Below are 10,264 nucleotides of genomic sequence, written 5' to 3' on the forward strand. Positions count from 1 at the left end.
TCGATTGATTCTTTTCGCGAGTGGTGTTTGCTGCATTTTTAATTTTACTAATTCGGTACTGCAACATCGGGTAGTGTATGTGTGTAGAGTACCATCATACATCTCCATTTTTTTTTTTTTTTTTAATTTGGTATTTCATTATCTTGGCCCGAGACGTAGTAAAAGGCGTTATCGCATGATAGAAAGTCGGTATATTTGACATCAATTTTTCTTGTATCGTCAGTTCCTCCCTCACCATCCACCAAGTGTTAATCGTAATGTAAAATCGTTTTCGAAACGATCGCCACGTGCTTCCAAAAAGTGACCTGTTACACCGTAACGATCGATGTAAATTTTCGTAGCTCGTCGTCGGGAGGGGGCTTGTTGCCAAGTCATCGTGTTCACGCGCACGCATTCCAAAGATAAGACCGTACAGCGTAGTCATTGTACACGTCCAAAGTAAATCTATCAACTCGCACTCGACTCGCTCGCGAAATATTCCGCTCCTCCGTTCTCGAGGGGGAAAGAAAAGGGTTTCTCGACGATCGGTCAATTTTCGATAAAACCCGATCGAGGCGTAATTAATCGCAAACGGCCGCGTATATACCCACACAGTCGCGCGGTCGCGCGCGCGCACATCACGAAAATCAAGAGCCGGGGATCCGGCTGGAAAGACGTCTTCTCTCCCCTCTCGGTCTCTATTCGGTCGCACGACGACGCCGCTGTCGGGTGTAAATTCCGCGCGCCAGAGTCCGAATCGGTATCTCTTTCTCTCTCTCCTCCTCGTCTGTCCGCTCTCTCTCTCTTGGTATAGTACAGTAGTGGTGACGGTGTGCGCGCGTAGTAGCGGCGTCTGCAGCCTAGCTCGATCACTAGCTACAACCGGCAGCAGTCGTACGCCGGTCAGTAGCACAAGTGCCGCGCTCTCACGAGGTCCTCTTCTCGATTTCTGTTCGCCAGTCCCGAAGTACTTGTAGTACAATCGTCGCCACCTTGGAAGCTATTCTCAATCACCAGCCCATAGCCAGAAGGATCAGGAGGTACCTCTGCTGATGACGAGTTAAGTGGTACGATTGATAGTTTTACGAGTTTAACCAATCAAGATACGACTCCGATGTATCTCCTGTAGTGAGTATAATTAATATTTACACATATCGATTTTTAGCCGGGATTTGTTTCACATTATGTATATGAGAGGTTTCTAGACGTAAGTACCTGGTATTTAACTATATAGGCAGTTTCCGCAACATCAAGTTGAAACCAATAATCTTGCGTCCGCGAATATGAAGGAAAAAAATAAAAAAAAAGGGAGAGAAACAATAGTTCGGGAGGGTCGGCTACAGGTTCTGCATTCCCAAGTGTTTAACATAGTGCATGGCAAATAGGCTGCTCCGTAGGCCAAATAAAAGAACCGAGAGACCAAATAAACCTAAAAGGGAGACTTAACCAGCGGTACTCGGGGAGAAGGAAGAAAACGAGAATCGTGTGCGTGTGTGCGAAGCTATCGAGACTTCCTCCTTCTCTCATCCTCGTTTCTCCGGACAAGTTCAGCCGGCTCGTCGTTTCGCTCTCGCCTATAAATAGAAGGGACAAGCTGCTTTTTTATTCTTCCTCTTCTTCTCCATTGGCTCTCTTTCTCCATGCGGCACCGCAAGGCTTTCTCCCCGCGCGAGCCAACCCACCGCTGCCTCTATTCGACTCGATCTTTCTTTTCTCCTCCTTGCATCTGTTGCGCGATGCCTGCGAAAAATATTTCTACCCGGGTACGGACGAGCGGCAAAAAGAATGCGCTATTTTTTTTTCTTTTTCCTCCCTTAAACGCCCTTACGTAAAACACGTCGTCTCTGTCCAACTGTTCGTTTCCGATGCTCAATTTTTCTCACCTTGATGTAGAAAATCGACAACCATTATCGCTCCGCAATGGTTAACGATGACTCATTCAATTCCCGAATTTTCGGAGCACATTTCCGGCTTTCCCTCCCCCCGCTCCGTTGTCGAACCTTATCTTTCGGTAGCCCTGGAAATTTGAAAAAGTACCGATACCGATTCTAGAAAGCTGGTTTGTCAATTAGTTTAAATAACATGGAAACAAATGTGTGGTGTGGTTAGTTTTGTACTTTAAATGTTTAGACCACGAGCTAAACCCGAATCAACCGGAGAAGGGAATTTAAACGATTCAGTGGAGAGTACCAATCGTCCTCGCCCTCTCGATCCAACCAATTAGAGAAGACCTAGGCGATTTGCCCGGCGTAACGGATCGTCTCGTCGGCGAAGCCCTCCTCCTCCTCCACGTAGCATGTATATTCACGCGTATTCGCACCGCAAGAGAAAAAAAGAACGGCCGCTTTCGTAAGGTCGCTGCCGCCTCGTCGCGCCATATTTGGCTCGCCGGGACGCGTGCGGCCAACTTCTCTCGCGCTCTTCTTGCGGGTTCTCTCCTTCGCGACGCCAATACCCTCCCAGCTCTTTTATTTTCTTTTTCTCCTTTTCGGCGTGTGTCCGCGGGTTTCTTCGCCTTTTACCTCGATTCGTGATTTGTTCACGGCTAATTATTCGCGCGGCTTACACCTGTTTCGCAATTTGTTTACAACCCGCGCGACCCTTTTTTTCTAACGTTACGAGAGATCGGTAAAAAAAACCCGCACGAGAACGATCCTCCTTGATTTTATGTACAAACAACAAAAAAAAAAAAGCTCATCTTGAATCTATTTTTAAATCGTAATGCGTATGGTTTACTCGCGAGAAAAATTGCATATTAATTGATGGAAAACTGAGAAAACTTTTTTCACGCCTCACATCGACGCACACACGGGCGTTACTTTACGTTTGTGGCAGTGAGCGGACGAGATGATGCTCTTTTTGCCTCTTGTCCCTCCTCCTCTTATCCACCTCTGCACCATTGCTACGAGATGCTGACCTTACGTGCTATAAGAGGGTATTTGCACAGTCATCTCATGCGCGCGAAGCTTCGAGAGACTTCGGAATGGCAAATTAATGTTATCGGCAACTCTATCTACATGCGTTTACCTGCTGGTTTGCGGTTCTAGCTTAATTTGTTTGAAAAATCCTCGAGTACACACAACCTCCGATGAACCTGCAATCGTTATTTTCTTCATTATGCTTATGGCTTGCTGAAGACAAAAAAAAAAACTCGGAGCTCGTCCATTTTTCTAGCCTTCCAGCAAGGACGTATTGCGGGATGGCTATTAAAAAACCATCGCGGGAGCTCCTCTGGTAAAAAAAAAATTTGCATACAGAGGCGGAGCGCGATAATGACATTCTCCCGCCTATTTCGCGCGTGTAGCGCCTTCGCGCTTTTAAAGTTTATTACGTGGGCGCGGAACGCACGCGTTAAATGACGAAGGAAGCACACAATCGCGTGCGCGTGTCTCGCCCCTCGACTCGATCTTTTAGTGGGTGTGTAACGATATCGACTTTGTCGTTGCGACGTTTCTTTAATCTATTTTATCAATTTTCAAAGTTCGATAGAACGTTTGGTGGAGCAATTCGATATCGCCGCTAATGACAAAAATGTTATCGCTGCACGTGCTTTTCTGTACGAATCGCTGGCCAGTGGCTCATGTTCTTGCCAAAATTTAATGGTACTATGTGTGGTAAACGGAAAAGAAAACTACGGGCTAGTGGTGCTTTTAACGAGTGGGCCAATTTTTGAAAATCTGTTACTTGAAATTTAGTTGAAGGGTCCTCGCTGATTTCATCTGTGTAATCCACAAATCGTTTTACGCAGCTTTTTGCATTTCATAAGTCTCGACATCTCTCTTTTGCACATCAATGTGCGTAGGAGAAACATTTTGCATACATAAAACAGGTTATAAAAATTCTTTAGCACCGGCGAGTATTGTTTTCTGTAGTTGCACGCTTGTGTTGCAAGAAATTTTCGAAATTCGTGGTTCAAACGATATCAAAGAAGGTTATTTTCGTACAACCGCCACGCGTATGTACTATCGGAATCGTTACTTCCCGTGTAATTAACACGACCATTAAGATAACATTTCTGTCTAATGAATCGAGTATCGCATCATTAACCTTTCTGCTTCGAAACAAAGAATTGGAAAAATATTAATTATTTCAGTAGACGAAAAAAAAGAACACGTGGTAGGTATACTTGCGATTCGCGAAGCCATCTGTAGACAAATTGCGTCACTGAATTAAAAGTTGAAACACTTCTTGAATTAATCTCGGATTGATCGCATTTTTTTTCCTTCGCGTTCAGCAGAGCCAAAGGTCTCGTTCGCAATAGGACTGACTTCTATTTTGGATACACGACATTTCTTGCCGTCCGTCTTGAAAAAAGTCGAACGCGTCATTTGCGAAACTCCGTCTGGGACAAGGTATACAAGTCGGCCTCGGGAGCTGATGCTTCGCGACAGATACGCGATTTATTTTTTTCGCCAATGTGTTTTGTCATTTCAAGTGCTTCTATGGGGTTCGATAAATTTGAGGTTTTTTTTTTTTTTTTTTTTTTTTTCATTTGTGTACCTTACCCGCGAATCACGTGTTATTTTCATGTACTTATCGATCAAAAACACATCATCCCGAGACAAGTTGTGAATAACTTAACTTCGGGCGTCACACGCATCGCGTTTCGATCATTCCCACTTCCTTCCTCCCCGTTTCGTGGAACGAATTTTTCTTGGCACACTCACGCGTAACACAAGTGCAAGTCTCTTTTACTGTTTCTTTTTTTGTATTCCCAACTGCACCGGAAGAGCGCTCGCAAAAAAATCAACCAACATCCACAGCAGCCCCAACACAATGAGACAGTGTAAAAATAGACGACATTGTTTCGCGGTAATCGAATGTCTCGGTCCTTTCTACGTTTTTGTAAGGTATTCTTCTTTTTTTTTCCTACCTCGTTTTGGCTTTGATTATTTTCTCGTCTAGACCGACATTGTATCCTATCCCGGCACTTCCTTTTCATTCACTGCTCGTCAAAGGGAATAATCATGAATATTCACTAATAAATTATTTAAGGATAACAAAAATAGTACATTATAAGAAGCATCTATTTAATATTCTTGTTGTCATTCAGTTGAGAAGCGTGAAAGAAAAGAAAATTAAATCTCCTCGAAACATACACCTTTAAAGATACCGCGGCGGTGTCTTCATTACACAGACATCGACGAGCGCGCGCGCGATGCCAACGGCCTTCCACTTATCTCTCAAGGTGCAATTGGATCCGATTAAACTTAAGAATCCGTCCGGGACAATCGACATGCCTGCTACTTCTTCTCATTTCCTTCTCTCGCTCTTTCTCTCTTGTTGATCATCGTTTCAGATTATCTCGCATTGGTACAGACCACCATTGGAACAGCGACGAAATTAATTGGCAAGTGGAGGGTAAGTTGTCTTTTTTTTTTTTTCGCCAACTGCAAATAAGAAAAAAATTGTCGACGTCAAAGTGTCTCAAAGGTGTACTGTTGCTGCTACGGATTTATCAAGAAGACGAAGAGGTTGTGCAACGTACGGAGTATCTGTTCACATCTTACCGGGCAGCATTAGATTATATTTGATTTTTCTAATACTGTCAGGTAAAGATGTCGTCAGAGTTCCGAGATCGGCGTGGGAAGCGTTTCATTAAGCTCTTTTACAATACTTTTTCTTGCATCTGCCAGGTAGATTGATGGAATTTTTCGTCCATCGTCTCCTGTGCGATTGGCAAATGTGCTGACAATTCGTTGAAAACGAAAAATGTACATATTTTTTCTTTTCTCCGTGACTCGTCAAGTTATTGCCAATGTATTGTAATCGCCAAGATTTTGTAAAACAATATTATTATTATTATACTTGTCACATGCGTATTGCAAAAATTATGTGCGAACAACATACTTGTACTTGAAAACTTTCTAATTGTATAAACTAGATGCGATGTGTTGGAAAATTGTTAATTGGAAGAAGAAAAAAAACATCACCTGTACCAAAACATGTATTGTACTAAATATGTATATAGTCCCAAACAACATTTCTTAAACCTACCTAACACAAATAACTTATTTAATTCGCGTATCTCAGCAATTGTGACACACACGGCTTTCTAGTGTTACGTACAAGTCAATACAAAAATTGATAAAAATTGTACGACTCGGTCCTCATTGTTCACGGGAGGCAACGCAACGCGCTTTGATTACATAAAATAACGTGGGTACACGTTATTACAACACAATTGATGTGGTTAAGTTTAGTATTCACGTGTGTGCGTTGGATAGGTGAAATAACGATAACTTGAAGAAAAAGGTTCGCGAGATAGTAACGGGCACACACCGGCTTCGGAAGAGTCAACAGTTGTGGTATCTGATAAGTTGTCGCCCGTCGCAGATAAGCTACTCGTCGAAATGATGATGACTTCTTGTTCGAATTTCGGGCGCTACTGCCAACGTTCTTTGGCCTCGTTACGAAATTCGGTTTCGAGCAGAGAAAGCGGGAAAGAAAAAAAAAACCAAACGTGATCGATCGTCCGAGCGCGTCGCCTTTTTAATTACCAGAACAGCGATTACGATCGTGTCTCGCTTCTGATACGAGTTTGGTGATAAGCATATAGGAGGCGGAGAGTGGAAATATTCAGGGGAAAAAAAGAATAGTAATTGACTTGCACGACCGACCGTACACTAAGTAAATTGACTTGTCGAGCGAAAAGAGAACGGCATGAAAAATTCAATCCCGCTTTACTATGTACACGCATATAGGGTCGTACGTCAGTCATTTCCCAATTCCCGGGTGATGTAGCGTCTGCCGTGTACACCGAGCTTTCCCCAAGTCCAGCCTCTGCGCGTTGGAAAAAAAAAATCGCACACGCGCTCGCTCGCTCGCTCGTAAATCAAAGGCGCAATCGCTCGAGAAGACGCTCGCTGCTCTAGAAGCGCGTGACACGCGGAAGCCTCGCGCAAGAGGCGCTCCCCGAACTTTGCGAGATCACGGGCTCTTTTGCAACGCGCCGCGTACAGTGAGGTATATATATATGTGTGTGTGTGTGTGTACTTTGTACGGTGGGCGACGCTTTTCTCTTCCCATGTATAGGTATGAAGATATACTTGCCCTTCCGCGCTGAGTAAGAGTAGGTCCCAACTTCGCGTCGCGGGCTCCCGCGCGTTTGTTGTATATATTCTGATTTACGAGCGTCGACTCGCTTCTCGTGCGACGGTGCGACTGGACGGCTTGCTAAATATAAAACCGCGCCTCCGCGCGTGTGCGTTACAGAGAAAGAAAACTGCCTATACACGTGCTTGCCTATACCGTCTGCGGTAGAGGAAAGGATGGAATGCGAAATAAGGTTGAAAAGGGACATTGGGTGCATTTTGTTTGGATGTAAGTATTGTACGCACGTGCCACGGCGCTTTGGTTGTTCCTTGGGCCCTCGACAACCCGGTGGTGTAAGTCATTGCCACGGGATGGGAGACCGAATTTTATTGTTTATTACTTAAGATGCACCCTTTTTTTTCTCATCAAAATAAATCAGTATGGCCCTCCCTCGAGGTTTGGGTCTTGTTACGTTCAATTTGGCTTTCGACGGGGCAACCGGTCAGTTCCGCGAAATCGTTAGCAGTACAGGGTACGTAACTTTGAGAAAGAGCGAGTCTGTGGCTCGTCTATTCATAGACGCGCCATTTCACTGTATTATTGTAACAACAGAGATGATGATAATAACAGCAACAGAGCGGATAATCTCTTATTCCCTTGAACGCGCCTTTCCGCGGAAGTTTGTCTGACCATCATCGCTCGCGTTGTTTATTTATAAATGATCAAGCTTAGCCATTTGTTTGCGAAATAATGCAATCCAACAATCAAAACATTACGTGTCTTACGTCATTACATCGGAATTTAACCGGAGATGTAGCAAGTTTGGATTTTTCGTTAAACCTGACTCCAGATCGTCCATGTGTATGACAAATTCCTTACCTGATTTTCCCGCGAGTGAATCGAAAAACGGCGCAAAAGTTGCTCAACAACTTAAAACTTTTTATCCTCGATTATGGAGCTTCGACATCAGTGGTTCGCGCGTCGTTGATAAACAAAATTCTACCAAAAAGCAATGATTAAATTATCAACGAGTGTATATTTTAATTGCAAAATACAGACATTAAACAAAAAGATATTAACTATCACGTTCCAACCGCATTAGATAACACATTTCGTCCTTGGCCATCAAGCATCCTGTACAAAAGAGGAAGCAAATCGTAGAAATGGTCAAAAAGGCAAACAAGAAAAGCCGCAACCCGTGGCCACATAATAATCACACCAGTGGGTGTACCTGTTGTCTACTAAAAGTACCATCACCCATACACAATGCACGAGAGTGTATAGCGCGTGAACGATCTCCATCGCCGCCCTCTAGTGCATTCAGCCTGTGAATTAAGCCTCCCTGTGTATGTAGCCGTTAGTTAATTGGCACCTTGCGTCTGTAATATCCTCTCTTCTTCCGTATATACATTATGCGTTCTTCGCCGGCTTATATCTTTTAACTTTGGCTTTCATTGTGAATCACGCCCTCGAACGTATGCACGTATGTGAATTTGTATACGTGTTGTACTCATGTATGGGACGTATACGTGAAAGAGGCCAAAACACTCGTTGCGGATGTGCATTTACGAAACTCGGAAGTTTTTCATCGCTTCTACGTCGATGAGTTGGCGCTTGTCGAGAGACAAAGAAAATTTATCGTATTTCTTTTATCTGTTTACTTTAATCGATCGTCCTTTGTCCGAACGAAGTTGGCTCGAGTGACCTTTTTCGCCGTCCGACTTCTTTGTTGCGTCGTGCGGAGCAATTTACTTGTTTTTTTTTTTCACTCCCACTGCAGCGGTGACGATGAGCTGGCTGACGCTAAGAGTGAACTGTTTGTTCTCCGAATCCTTACAGAAACAATGTTTTTTTTTTTTTTTTTTTTTTTTTTCCAACAAAAAACGGCACTGTTTAGCAAAAGAAATTTATCTTATAACCAAAAAGTACAAATAAACGTAGGTTGCAGTTTTAACTGCATTAGATGTGCCATTTAATTGACACTCAAAACTTCAGTTTATTTTATTTTTTATTCAGACCCACAAAGTAGTGTAAGTACACCCTATACAACCCGGTAATAACAGTATTTACTCGCCTCGCTTCGCGTCATTACTCTCACTGCTCGTCATTATTTTTTATTGTTCGTTCGCACATTCTCTGTTTCTTCTTTCCTTCCCTTCTTTATGTTACCTTTTCATCAGTAATGATTACGTAGGTATACGTACACTGTTTTTGCAGTTGATTGAGATTAAAAAGTTTGTATTACCAATAAAGTGATGTCTTTACAACATAATATTACACACGTGTACGAGGTGAATATTATTCTTCAGGATCGAAACATTTATTGTAAACAAGTGCTAATGTAGTCAATTATACTTTGATGTAATTAAATATTGTTTTTCAAATTATGACGGCAACTTGTTGATCCTCTTCATAAGTTTTATCAAAGTAAAGATGAAAATTATACCACAATTGAAAACAAAGAAAAAAAGCAGCTCGAAATCGACGTATCTTTCCCATTTGTCTCTCTACATTAGTCACAAAAGATGTTTGGCTCATCCTAAGGAATCATAGTAAAGACGAATATATATTAATATGTATAAGACCATTCCGACTCATAACTGCACTCTGTGTGTGTAGATGTACTTTTGCATATAGGTTTACTCTGGAAAATAAATGCAACCGCTGTATTTGCAAAATTCTCCATAGATACGGTGTCTGGACCTTGATACTGACGCACACTTGGGCTGCAAATACATCCCATCTTACACTAATGTTACCCCGTCAAGGGACATGTGGACTACCCGAAGAAGGAGGGGAGGAGAGCAGATCCTGTGCGGCAAGAGAAAGCCGAGGGTCCCTGGGCCCCGAAAAAAGGAAGGAGAAATGGGACCCGAGGGGCTCGATCCCGAAGAGGAAGGACATGAAGACGGCCTAGGGGAGCACATGTTATTCACATGAAGCAGCAATAAGTTACAACAGCCACAGTAGTACTAGTAGTATTTGTGATTATAGCTACTTTTAAAGCCTTAAACTTCTGATTTACAATTGTTGTCGAGGCTTCGGAATACGTACTATGTTATTTTCCAGTAACCTTTGACTTTTTTTAACAATCGTAATTGTACAAAATGTTAAAACGAAATTCACAATACGAGATGTCAAAAACAAATGATAAACCACGTGAATCGATGTACCTACGTTTGAATATATTTCAGAAAATTAATGAATAAAAAAAAAACTCGCACCCCCAAATTTTCAGCCAGCCAACTCT

Source organism: Copidosoma floridanum, unplaced genomic scaffold (genome assembly GCF_036245765.1).
Source record: "Copidosoma floridanum isolate Cflo_tuat_1 unplaced genomic scaffold, Cflo_Japanese_pri ptg000029l, whole genome shotgun sequence".
Taxonomy (NCBI): Eukaryota; Metazoa; Arthropoda; class Insecta; order Hymenoptera; family Encyrtidae; genus Copidosoma; species Copidosoma floridanum.